The sequence below is a fragment of the Gossypium raimondii genome, chromosome 4, assembly GCF_025698545.1.
Source record: "Gossypium raimondii isolate GPD5lz chromosome 4, ASM2569854v1, whole genome shotgun sequence".
In the NCBI taxonomy this organism is placed as follows: domain Eukaryota; kingdom Viridiplantae; phylum Streptophyta; class Magnoliopsida; order Malvales; family Malvaceae; genus Gossypium; species Gossypium raimondii.
The window spans coordinates 24,321,019-24,335,711 of NC_068568.1; the positions used below are offsets into that span (position 1 = coordinate 24,321,019).

General features: G+C 33.5%; 1 non-coding gene across 1 annotated transcript; it reads right to left on the reverse strand.

Annotated features, from left to right (window-relative positions):
• Window positions 1-2,103: 2,103 nt before the first annotated feature.
• On the reverse strand, window positions 2,104-2,210 carry LOC128040785 (small nucleolar RNA R71). The gene has a single exon (XR_008195591.1). It is a non-coding gene; the product is annotated as a small nucleolar RNA R71 (small nucleolar RNA).
• Between the last annotated feature and the right edge of the window lie 12,483 nt (window positions 2,211-14,693).

Consider the following 14,693-nt stretch of genomic DNA (forward strand, 5'->3'; position numbering starts at 1 on the left):
GGTTTTTAATTAATTAATTAAATTTGATAAAGTTTATTCTTTGGTCCTTTAACTTGTTGATTTATTCTGGACAGGTCTGATAGCTTTGTTGGATCACAAAATTGTCCAAATTGGAGACCAAGTCAACCCTAAAATTCAGCTGTACATGGTTGTCCATAAACTTTTTTTGGTTTAATTGCATAAAGTCCTTGAAGAGTTGAAGAAATTAGAGATTTACCTAAAGATTTGCACTTGACCGAGTCTTAGTCCTAAGTTGTTGTGACACTTAAATTGACCAACAATTAAGGAAAAATCAGCTCAGCTTGCTCAATTTATGGCCGACCACCCATGGAAGATGCTTCAAAAGATGAAAACTCCTATTTTCAGCAAACTATCCCCCTCTCCTCACCTATAAATAAGACACTCTCATTCCTTCATTCATTATCCCTCAAGCATCATTCTCTCTTTTATCCAAATTCTCTTAGCCTTTTCCATTCCCACACCTAGCATCATCTCTTCATAGAGATTTTAGCAATTAAACCTCTTAAAGAACCCTTGGTCGGCCACCTTGGAGAGCCATCAGCAAAGGAGCAAAGCAAAGGAACGAAAGAGCCTCGTCAATCAGAGTCTTGGGTGACAGCCACTCTGAATTGGGTTTAATCTTCTTCTTTTTTTTAATTTAATATAAAGATGTTTTCTATGTGTTCTTTGTTCTTGTTTACAACAATGTTAGCTTAATTTTATTTAAGCTAGGATGATTACTTTGATTAAATAATATTTATTTGATTCATTCTTATAATGTTTGCACCTCAATCGATCATGTTTTCAATTAAAATCAAGTCTGTATTTCATTCACATGTTATTGAAATCCACCTGAATTAGCTGAGCGATCCTGACTAGACGATGACTAATGGACACAATATTGAAATGTGTATGCTCAATTTAGATCCTGACCCGATTAAATTTAAGGTTCCATAACAACTCTGACCAAGCTCTGTTATCTGCATAGTTTTTAGATTTGTGTGATTAAATTGTTTCAAACTTGACACGTCCCTGTTACCTCACACGAATGCTAAGAAACCCTTAGTAAATAAGGATCAGTAAAATGCGTATTTACTCAGTAAAGGATTTCGAAAGGACCTAATGTGGTTTCCAAACTCATGAAAGATCGAGTTGTCATGGAATGTTTTTCTGAATGTTATTAAGCATGTTGATAATAAATTAAGTTTGATTAAAGTAATTATCCCAGTTTCTTTATGTTATAATTGTTGCAAATTGTGTTTAATTTTACTAAAATCTATTTCATTCATATAGTTTGCATACTTAGGATAATTTGCATTAGGGATCGTTGCATTTAGTTTAATATATTTTAATCACCACTTCTCAACTATATTGTGTTTTTATTTACAGAATTGTTAATATAGTTTTACAAATTAAGTGACTTAGGACAAATACAATCCCTGTGGAGACGATAACTCGATACTTACTCATTACTTGATAACAACTGTGTACACTTGCACAAACCTACTATTGCCATAGTCATTTTTTTTGTGAAATTATCTGTTTTCAATTTGATTTAGTTCTAACATTACTATCTTATTGTTTTTAATTTTTGTGATTTTCTTTTTAGGTGTTTATGAGCATAAATCGAATTATCGATTTACTCCCTGTAGACCCTAAAATTGAGCGAACTTTCCAGACCAAGGTAATGAAGCGGGTCATGTACGAAATCCTATCCTCATTGCCAATGATAGGGATCGATGCATCAGACAATATGCTGTGCCACTTTTTAGTAAGTTAAACCCAAGAATTAGAAGGTCAGATATTGAGGGAACGTAGTTTGAATTGAAACCAGTGATGTTTCAAATGCTACAAATGGTGGGCCAATTTAGTGCTATGCCCATAGAAGATCCACATCTACACCTTCGATTGTTTATGGAGGTGAGTGATTCATTCAAGATAGTCAGTGTGACTGAAGATGCACTGAGGTTAAAATTATTTCCGTACTCATTGTGAGATCGAGCACGAGCATGGCTCAATTCATTGCCACCAAGTTCCATATCTAGATGGCAAGAATTAGCAGAGAGATTTTTGGTTAAGTATTTCCCACCTAGCAAAAACACTAAGTTAAGGAACGAGATCACAACTTTCCAACAATTAGATGATGAGTCTTTGTATGAGGCTTGGAAGTGATTTAAGGAGTTACTTCGTAAGTGTCCTTATAATAGGATTCCTCATTGTATCCAGTTGGAGACATTCTATAATGGTCTCAATGCAAATACAAGATTGATGGTAGATGCTTCTACGAATGGTGCAATTTTGTCTAAGTCTTATAATGAGGCTTATGAGATCATCAAAAGGATCGTGAGTAATAACTATCAATGGCAAACAAATCGAACAACTTCAAGAAGACATGTAGCTGAAGTTCATGAAGTTGACGCCCTCACTTCGTTATCAGCTCATGTATCGTCTATTTCCTCTATGATAAAATAATTAACTGCTACTAGTACTAATAATTCTGCAGCTCAGCCACCAAGTCCGTTTGAAGTAGTTTCCTGTGTGTATTGTGGGGAAGGTCATTCTTTTGAGAATTTTCCATCAAATCTCGAGTTAGTGTACTATGTGGGGAACCAATATCAAAATAGGAGTGGAAAAGGACCCCAGTCTAACTTCTAAAATCCTTCATGGCGTAATCATCCTAACTTTTCTTGGAGCACCCAAGGAAATGGACCGGACAATAACTTATTGTAGCAAAGACCCAACCAATCTCAAGGGTTTAATCAGCAAGCTCCAAAACTACCTCAAGCTAAGGTATCAAACAGTTTGGTGAACTTGTTGAAAGCATACATGGCAAAGAAAGACGCTTTGATCCAAAGCCAAATAGCAACACTGAAAAATTTAGAAAACAAAATGGGTCAGTTAGCTACGGAGCTACGTAATAGACCGCAAGGAACCTTGCTGAGCGATACTAAGAATCCAAGAAATTTGGATAAAGAACATATCAAGGTAGTGGCATTGCGAAGTGGTAAATTCTAGAACCCCAATTGATTGATGTCAAAGATAAGCCCGTTGAGAAGAATCAGCCAGCTATTGAAGTTCCTACACCAAAGGAATCAGAATCTGCAAAGTTTGACAAGGTAAACCCTGACTTAGTAAATTCAGATATTTTAGCATCTTCTTTGGATGTAGATTTACCTACTCAAAAAAGTTGTGTGGTTCAACCGAAAGTTCCATCACCTCCATATCCGCAAAGATTGCAGCAAAACAAGCAGAAATAGGAGGTGCAATTCAAGAAGTTTTTGGATGTTCTGAAGCAGTTAAACATCAATATTCTGTTGGTAGAGGCTTTAGAACAAATTCTGAATTATATGAAGTTTATGAAGGGTAAACTTTCCAAGAAGAAACGGCTAAGTGAGTATTGTTAGAGTATGCCCAAAGATCAATCATGAGATGGTTGTAATAACATACTTGATTTATCATGTTTATTAATATAAGACGTTACCATTATTATTTCAGTTTCTTTTCTGTGTATATAAATAAACTATTTTATAATAATGTCCTGAGAATAATATGATTATTCTTAAAAGTTCCTTAGTCAAGTATTATTGTTGGATAGGACAACGATAATGTATTCGACTAACGTGTAGTTGATTGATGATAAAGAGTTGTCATTGATATGGAATGTCGAATCATTACATGAATATGTGTGTTAGAGAACAACATATTGACTGACTGTTATGAGTATGTTTCTTGGATTATTATGTAATTGTCACGACATTACTCATAATGATTAATATTTATATGATCCTCGACGCATAGATCAAAGCGTACATAATCAGAATCGGTTGTTCTATAAAGACGATGTTGGATATACCACAATCTATGTAGAGGGATATGGTTGGTCGATATAGGATAAGTCCCTCCTACATAATGGCAGTAATATCTTAGGCCACTTGATTAAGTGAGACTAGAAATGCATGGCCATGCTCAAATAAGTTGATATTAGATGTCATATTTATTTGTATATCGTAGTCTGCTTAAGATATCAAGGAACATGGAATGGACAATGCAAGTGTGACTATTCCATGACTTGTGTCCAATCCAGAGATAAAGGACTTAAGGATTATTGCATAAAAGGTTAATCATAAAAAGATTATGTCGAATCATGATCTCTTGTGACTTAGGTAATTTCGCAACCTCTTTCACCCCGATTCGTTCCTCACACATGGATCCCTGATTAGGATCGCCGGATTTTTATTTTTCGCTGCGCCATAGAGGTGCTGGCGATCCAACAAGTATGAGACTGTTGCCTTCACAAAGGAGTGCAGTGCGTTCCTGCAGAACAAATTGCTATCGAAATTGAAAGACCCAGAAAGTTTTACTATACCCTGTAACATTGGTGAATCCTACTGTCGTAAAGCTTTGTGTGACTTAGGAACGAGTGTCAACTTGATGCCTAAGTCTATTTTCAATATGTTAGGGATAAGTGAAGTACGACCTACAACTATGACGCTTCAACTAGCGGATCGATCTTTAGCATATCCCGAAGGAAAGATCGAGGATGTTTTGGTAAGAGTCAATAAATTTATTTTTCTTAATGATTTTGTTGTCTTAGATTTTGAAGCAGACAAGGAAGTGTCGATTATCTGTGGGAGACCTCTTAGCCATGGGAAGAACGTTAATTGATGCGAAAAAAGGAGAACTCACCATACGAGTTCAAAACGATCAGGTAACCTTTAACATTCTTAAAGTGATGGTATTTCCCGATCCGACAGAGGAGTGTTCAGTTATGGAACAGATAGAAACCTTGGTTTCTATGGAAAGCAATTTTGTAGAAGATTCATTGGAGAAAGCCTTAGATCTTGACCCTTTGGAGGATGAAGAAGGTGAAGAAAACATGGCTTTGATGGAAGCCAATTCAGGAAATTTTATTCAGTCCACACGATTTGAACCGTTTAGAGAATTTGTGCAACCCAAGTTGTCAATTGAAGAACCACCTAAACTCGAACTAAAGGTACTTCCTTCCCATTTGAAACATGTTTATTTTGGTGATTGTTCTGCTTTTCCTATGATTATTTCAGCGGAACTGATGAAAGATCAAGAGGAGCAACTAATTGCTATTCTAAAGAAATTTAAGAAAGCAATTGGTTGGACCATAGCTAATATTCAAGGTATAAGCCCTTCTTTTTGCATGCATAAAATCATTTTAGAAGAAGATGAAAGAGCTCGAATTGATGGGCAAAGGAGGCTTAATCCTATTATGAAAGAAGTTGTGAGAAAGGAAGTGATCAAATGGTTAGATACAGGAATCATCTATCCTATTTCAGATAGTTAGTGGGTAAGTCTGCTATAGTGTGTGTCGAAGAAAGGTTGAATCATGATTTTTGAAAATGAGTGTAATGAGTTAATTCCAACAAGAACTGTTACTGGTTGGAGAATTTTTATTCATTACAGAAAGTTGAACAAAGCCACTCGAAAGGACAATTTTCTATTGCCTTTTATGGATCAAATGTTAGATCAACTGGCAGGTAATGAATTTTATTATTTGTTAGATAACTATTCTGGATATAACCAAATAGTTGTAGCCTCAGAAGACCAACATAAAACAACCTTTACTTGTCCATACGGTACGGTTGCTTTTAGGCAAATGCCTTTTGGTTTATACAATGCGCCTGCAAATTTTCAACGATGCATGATGGCAATATTTACTGATATGGTTGAAAATTTTGTTGAGGTTTTCATGGATGATTTTTTTTTTTGTTTTTGGTAACACTTATGATATTTGTTTGAGTAATTTGGCTAAGAGTTAACAGATGGAACTGAAACTTAAGCTAATTTAGTCACACACAGTGAAGAGGAAGAATTTGATAAGGAACTGAACATTCTTGAACCAAGGGTTGAGCTAGAAGAAGAACCAGTCAAGCTAAGTGTTGAACCTGAATATACAACTCCCATGCCGACTTTTACAAGTACTTCAAGGAAATCAGAGTTGTCAATTTTGATGGATATGTGCAAGTTCATGCACAATCAACAACAAACTTATTGAAAATATGAAAAAAATTAGAGATGACTCAATTCAAAATACTTCTAAGAATATCTCTAATACTTTTGTTCCTGAGTTCCCAGATGCTATCTTTGAGACATGGACCGAAGATACTGACGATGTAAGTGGAGATGGAGCTAAAGAAGACAAGGGGAATAAGTCAGAAAAATAAAAGGGGGATTCTTGTCCCTTTATTTATTAAAAATTTTTTGGTCTTTAGGAATTTATTTCTTTCGTAATTAGGATTTAATTTCTTTAGAACAAAACATAGCAAGCATGAACAAACTTAACACTTCTTTAAAAAGAATAAGACTAAGTGATGTGGTAATGGGAATGAACATGTCTAGGATTGGGTTATTAGGGAAGACTTGGTATTTAAGCAGTCTTAATGACTCACCTTTCTTTCTTTACAACCCTACCTGGTGTTTAGTTTTCATTCATTACTTTGTTCTTGCAATGAAGACATTGTTTCTTTTTAAAGAGCGTAAGGCAAACAAATTGATTAAACTTTAAATTTTTTTTTCAAGTATGCTTCAATTATTTCTTTCATAAGTTGTTTTAATAAATGAATGTTTAGAGATATTTTTTTGTTACAGAGATAGTTTGTATGCAAGTATGAATGATGATTTTATCTAAGTGAAAGTATGTTATCATGAAGAATGGAATGCTTTATGATCTTAGCTTTAGTAATGTTTTCCATGAAAACATAGTTTCTTTTGAGATTAGACATGCATGAAGGTTTATATCTTTAGAATTGACATACTAACTTTCTTGAGGCGAAATCCTAGGGGACATAAAAATCTAAAATGATATAGGCACTATTTCTTTGGACCGTTTAAGCCTTTCAAGCCAACCCTATGATATTAGACTCTTGAAACTATAATTTTGAGCTTAAAAGGCATGTTTTTGCAATGAACCTATATTATAAGCCAGTTACCATCTTTTTAAAATTATCCTTATTTTGTTCACCTATCTTAACTAAACTTGTCTTGCGAATCAACATTTGAGAAAATTTTCATGAAGATGTATGTGCTCATGCTTAAAAAAAAGTAAAGAAAATTTCGCTTAGTCTCTAAAAAGGAAAAATGTATGAGCTTGAGTTCAAAATAAATTTGGGGGTGTTCCAAAGGTTCACTTAAAGAAAAAGTTTGTATTACGAGAAAACCAAAAAAAAGTTAAAGGTTAAGATTTTTAAAACCGAAATGTCCCATCTCTTAAAATCCCTACCTGTAACTGAGCTCCATTACAACCTTATAAAAGACCTATTGATTTGATGATTATGTCACCTACATTAGTGGAGAGGAAGTCCTAAGTTCAACATATGAAGATTATAAATAAGCCTTGTGATTGTTTGCTTGATTGATAGGAAATTATGTTGAATGAAGAATGTTATCTATGGTTGTGACATACATGCAAAATATGATTCATGTTGGCATATTTTGAAGCTTAGTATAATCTTAAGGAATGTTTGCATATGAATTACTTGTTAATAAAGAAGATCGGTAAGCATGAAGTTATTAATGCATGATTATGGGACAAAGATTGATGCTGCTTACACAATTAGCAATTTTTCCTTAGCACGACCCTTTATTGTGCATAAACATTACTCGGGATGAGCAATGATTTAAGTTTGGGGGTGTGTAAACAATAAATATATAGGATTTTTCCTATGTAATTTATCACCTTTTTACATAAATCCATTGTTAAAACTAAGTAATTGTTAATAAATTAATGAAATATGTGAAAATATGAAATTAGGACATAGAAATTATTAAAATGTGATTTTATGCTTTATTATATAGTTTTCATGCAATAAATGGCTTATTTTATATTAATTTGAATATATTATATTTTTAAGACATAAAGTGGGCCATGCATGATTAAATTAAATAATAAAATATAAAATTATATTTAATAATTCATTTTAAAATATTTCATTAATAATTTGTATTTTTAATTAATTATTTAAATTGGATAAAGTTTTTCTTTGGTCCTCTAACTTGTTGATTTTTTCTGGACAGGTCTGATAACTTTATTAGATTACAAAACCGTCCAAATTGGAGACCAAGTCAACCCCAAATTTCGGCTGTACATGGCTATCCATAAACCACTCTTTGGTTTAAATGCACAAGGTCCTTGAAGAGTTGAAGAAATTAGAGATTTACTTGAAGATTTGAACCTGACCGAGTCTTAGTCCTGAGTTGTTATGACACTCAAATTGACAAAAAATCAAGGAAAAATTAGCTCAACTTGCTCAATTTATGGCCGGCCACCCATGGAGGATGCTTCAAATGATGAAAGCTCCAATTTTTAGCAAACTTTCCCACTCTCCTCACCTATAAATAAGATCCTCTCATTCCTTCATTCATTATCCCTCAAACATTATTCTGTCTTTTATCCAAATTCTCTTAGCCTTTTCCATTCCCATGCCTAGAATCATCTCTTCATAGAGATTTTAGCAATTAAACCTCTTAAAGGACCCTTGGTCGGTCACCTTGGAGAGCCATCAGCAAAGGAGCAAAGCAAATGAACGAAGAAGGCTTGTCAGTTAGAGTCTTGGGTGACAGCCACTCTGAATTAGGTTTAATCTTCCTTTTCTTTAATTTAATATAAATATGTTTGTTATGTGTTCTTTGTTCTTGTTTACAACAATGTTAGCTTAATTTTATTTAAGCTAGGATGATTGCTTTGATTAAATAATATTTATTTGATTCATGCTTATAATGTTTGTGCCTCAATCGATCATGTTTTCAATTAAAATCAAGTATGTATTTCGTTCATACGTGATTGAAATGCACCTAAATTAGCAAAGCGATCCTGACCGGACGACGGCTAATGGACACATAATTTAAATGTGCATGCTTAATTTAGATCTTGACCCAATTAAATTGAAGGTTGCATAACAACTCTGACCAAGCTCTGTTATCTGCATAGTTTTTAGATTTGTGTGATTAAATTGTTTCAAACCTGACACGTACCTGTTACCTCACACGAATGCTAAGAAACCCTTAGTAAATAAGGATCAGTAAAATGCATATTTACTAAGTAAAGGATTCTAAAAGGACCTACTGTGGTTTCCAAACTCATGAAAGATTGAGTTGCCATGGAATGTTTTTCCGAATGTTATTAAGCATGTTGACAATAAATTGAGTTTAATTAAAGTAATTATACTAGTTTATTTATGTTATAATTTTTGCAAATTGTGTTTAATTTTACTATACTCCATTTCATTCATATAGTTTGCATACTTAGGATAATTTGCATTAGGGATCATTGCATTTAGTTTAATATATTGTAATCACCACTTCTCAACTATATTGTGTTTTTGTTTAATTGTTAATATAATTTTAAAAATTAAGCGACTTAGTACAAATAAAATCCCTGTAGAGATGATAACTTGATACTTACTTATTACTTGATAACGACTGTGTACACTTGCACAAACCTACGCTTTACACTCACATGCATCAAAATCACATAAGTGACACAAACCAACCTTTTGCAAATGGTACCAACAACCAGAATATATACATACCATATTTCAATCATACACATCTATTCAAAACCATTCCAAAATATACCATAACTTGACCAAGTTGAGGTCAGTTCATGACTTACCACTTTGGCCATTCAAACTTGCATTAATACAATGTCAAAATAACACACATCAACAAGGCATCAAAAGTACCAAGGTTACATTAACCAAAATGACATATACATGCCAGACTTATCAACTAACATCAACCACAAGTCCACCTATACATACCATTATAACCTTGATCAAAACATCAAATACTACCAATATTCACTAGATAGTTTGATAGATCTTCGACGAACTTCCCAATCGATTGAATTTTCGATAATCTGTAAAGTAAGGGAAAATAACTACGTAAGTAATAAATTCTTAGTAAGCTTGTATAAACTTTAAACATAACAATTCATTTCAATAGTGAACTTTATAGGTATTTGTAAACCTATACCACTACCACAAAGTTTATAAAACTTTATAACCATCAACTCATAAATGAGTAAGTTCATCAATATGACATATATTTTTCATTCCTAACATAATAGGATTTATATAACATATTACACAATCATTAACCTTTTCATAATACTATGAAGCACTCAATTTACTTTCTTACCATTCCATTTACTTACTTTCCATTTCATTTACTTAGCATAACTTAAATAACATTATCAATTCATGAATTAGTGCATGTATCCATGACATAGATAAATTCGTCCATAACATAAATAGATTTCTCATGCATGAGTACGTTATTTAACTTATCAATCCTTTTTTCATAATATTACATCTCAACTCTGAACTTACCATTTCATTACCTTTTCCTACATGTTTCATTTGCATAATACAAGACATAAGCATAAACGTCACCCACATGATAAACCATTTCATTAGAAAATACATACTTTGATTCTTACCACCCTTTCATGAACATAAGCATATTTCCATTTGGACACTTACCATTTCAATGCATAACTTTAAAATTAAACATAATACAATCCAACAAATAGTTTGGCACAAGCCTAAGCCTCATCAACAATACATGATAGTGCATCAATTCATAATTCACTTGAATTAACATAAGATAAGTCATTAAAGATGAATAACCTCACTTACGATCATCAATTTTATGAACAAAGACATACTTTCATTTAAAATTTCCTTTTCAGAGTTTTCATGATATAATTCATTTGGATACTTACCGTTCCTTCCCTTTCCATGCTCGTTAACCATATAGAATAATATCAGATAAGCGGGAAGCTCACACAAAGTGTGCTAAACATATGGTCAAAACCATTTTCTTTCCTTTTCCTTTACATCGATGCTCACTCGAGCCATAAATGGGTCTGCTCACACAAGCTAATGGTCGAAATGTAGCTACACGATGCCGTTTACACAAGCTAACGAGTATCTGCAACAAATGTCGGAACTCAGCCATTGGTAAGACATTCACGACTATCACTCGAAACATAGTAACCCTAATGGCATATCATTTTTATCCTATATATTCCTAAGGTTCACACGGGGATTGATAGTCGTCGAAAAGTCATTAGATTTCCATCATTTTTTTACATGATAAATTGCATAATAACACATAATACATATATATTGATTCACTTACATTAGAACGACACATTAAACATTTAATTTAATCAAAATTTAAGTGTTTATAGTTCATACGAACTTACCTGGCTAAATTGCAGCAATGACAAAGTACAAGGGATATTTGGCAATTTTCTCTTCTCCTCAACTTTCCACTTGTTCTTGATCTAAATTAATAATTTCAATCAAATAATTAATTTAGATAGTAAAAATAATTCATTTTATGCAATTTATTCATTTTTGACATTTTAAAAAAATTACCCCTAACATTTTACTTTTATTCAATTTAGTCCCTAAGCCTAAAACATGCAAAGTGTCGTCACGAGATGGGGAAAGAAAATCACAACCTTCTGGACATTAACGCAATGCCTAATACTTTGATGGATCCATTTTCCTCAGCATATCTGCTTCTTATGTAATTGACATATAACAAAATACCTCGAAACGTATTGAGATTAGAAACATTAATAACAGGTGTGATTCTAGTTCAAATAAATTTCATCTACACTTAGCTATTGGGAACATTATAGCTTGATTGAAATTGGTCAGAAGCCTGGTATCTAGTCGGAGGTGTCGTTCACCTCGATATTTAGTTAAATATTTGACAATGCTATCCATATCAATATATTGAAATCCTATTAGATCAGTATTTTTTAAAAATTCAGATTCAGAATATGGAGCATTGTAATATTTACAAATATTTTTCAGAGAGAATGAAACATACTTACCTCGTACAGTTACTGTTATCCACATGACACCATGTGGTCTACGAGTTTTCTCATCCCAAAGAGCAATGTAAAATTCTTGCACAAGAGGAATAACAACGTTTTCTTTTAGAATGTGCAGAAATGCTCCCATCTATGATACCATACTAAAGACCAAATTTCATTACAAAGAACCATCGATGATTCGAATCCTCCTTCCTGAATAAAGGTTTTACCTTGAAGTTCGAGGAAAAAATTTTCAGCACTATGATTTTGAAGTTTTAAAGGATTCGAAACTGCCGGTGGTTCTTGCATATTTTTTTTAGACTTCCTAGTTGCATATTCTATGTAATTATATTTTAAAAACTAACAAACTATCAAGCAATGTATCCAATGAAATAATAAAAATAAGTTAGGAACCCTTTACCTCGATTAAGTTTTTTTGGATTCCTTGAGAAAGCTTGTTCCTTGTGGGATATTGCCTTCACCGAATGAGAATGCAAGAAGAAGAGAGTATTGCAGCAAAAGATAAGAAATCACAAAGGTGTTTGAGGAATTAAGGGTTTTTAAGAGGTTTTAGGAAAAATTATAAGGTTAGGAACTATTTGAAGTTGAGTTAAAAGTGATTTAGGGGTTTTAAGATGGGGTTTTTAAGGTTAAAAATTGGGGAATTTAGATCAAAACTAGTGGGATGCACAATAGTTCAGGTCGACCCTGTAGAAAATTGTAGCGATGTCACGATATAAGGGCTCCATGTCGTGATGCCCCTCACAGTTTGTCGATGTCGCAACACAAGTATGTGTCATGACATTGAGGAACTTCACTCTATCTTGTTGGTACTTTCCTCGGTGTTGTGACACAAGGGTGCCGTGTTGTGACACCTGGTGTGTTTTAGCACTAACTCTCAATTCTCAAAGTGTTTTTGTTCACATTAAACATAAATTTAAATAAAAATTAGATTCTAAACTATCTGTCGGTTAGAAATAGAATAATATACAGAAAGTTTAAATTTAGTTCAAAAATGTCAAGTCTTGCTACTGAATGCTTCCGTCAACTCTATTAATGTACAAATGGACACTCTTTTAGTTTCATTTCTATTGGTAGTGGTCTAGCATCCATCGTTTCACTCCACCTTCCTCTGTTTATCTCGTTCCCTAATTTTTTTCTGACCTGTGTTAATCACAAAATAAACTTTTCCTTGCTCAAGGTAATTAGAGTTTTGTATAGATATTCCATAACATTGTTTCCCTGTTTACCTCAATCTGTTGATGTCCACATTTAAAATTTCTTATATCACCATTGATCCTCATAGTTAACTCATTATTTTCTAGGTCAATGGTGGACCTTGATGCTGTTAAAAATGGTCTACCCAATAGAATGGGTATCTCACGATCCTCTTCAAAATCTACAATTGTGAAATCAACCGGAATTATAAAACTTCGTACTTTCACCAACACATCTTCAAGTACCCCATCCGGTTGTATTGAAGACCTATCGACAAACTGTAGTATGATCTACGTATTTTTAATCTCCCCTAACATGAGTTTTTCGTATATAGATGAAGACATTAAATTAATACTGGCTCCTAAATCACACAAAACCTTGCTAAAGTGAATATCCCCTATCTCTAAAGGTATAGTAAAACTCCCCAAGTCTTTTAGTTTTAGGGGAATCTATTTAGATATTATTGCATTATAGGATGTGACTATATTAACCTACTCTCCTGTTTTAATTTTCCTACGCCTAAACATAATTTCTTTTAAATACTTAGTGTATTTAGGAACTTTTTCGATGAGCTCTATTAAAAGCAGGTTAACAGTTAGTGATTTAAATAAGTTTACTTACGAATTCTACTTCATCCCATTTTTGCGTATCTTCTAGCCATGAAGGGAATGGTACCCTTTTTAATGCAGGTTCCTTGATTGGATCTTTTTCTGGTTAAGATGCCGGTTTGATTATCTCTTTCAATTCTGGTTCAATTTCAGCTATTCGAGGGTTCTCTTGAAGATCATCTTCATCCTCTTTATTTTCCTCTCCAGTTAGTTTTTCCAGCCTACTCAGTACTTTACCCAAATAGAGTGCAATTGCTTTCACATTCCCCTTCATTTCTCTCTGAGGATTATTCTCATTATTATTCAGGATTTCAGTGCCAATTTTCCTTTTAATATCTCCCACATACTCGTTAATTGGCTCATTTGATCTTTCAACTTGGTCTATGTTTTCGTTGTATTGGTGCACTCAGACTGCACCTATTTCACTTCCGTCCTCATTGACCGCATCTTCCCCTCAATTCGATCTAGGCATTGACCATATATAGTATGGCCATTTGGGTTGGCCATTTACTTAGGTTTCTGTAAGTATGGAGGTTGATAATTAGTATTTTTAATGGGATTAGAACTATTATCTCCTCCATGTTTTTCGCGCCATCTTAGGTTTGGGTGAACTCTACATCTAGGGTTATATGTATTTGAATAAGAATTTCTACCCCTAATCACAATGTAATTCACGTCCTCAGTTGGATTATCTATATAATCGGAAAGAGGTTTATCTCCTCCACATATTGACAACGCATTGGATGAGGTCTCTATGCGGTTAGGTCTATCCAAAATCTATCGATATCAATCGTCTTCCTAGATAGCTTTTACCGTAGACGGTCTATTGTTGTAAGTGAATCTTTCATTTTTCCTCTTACAGGAATTCATTGCCATATTTTCTATCAACTCAACTGAATCTTCATATGTTCTGTTCATTAAGGCTCCTCCTGCGGCTCCGTCTAGTCCTAAATGTGTCTGTGCATCTAACCCATTATAGAACATTAGCAATCTCTGCCACGGGT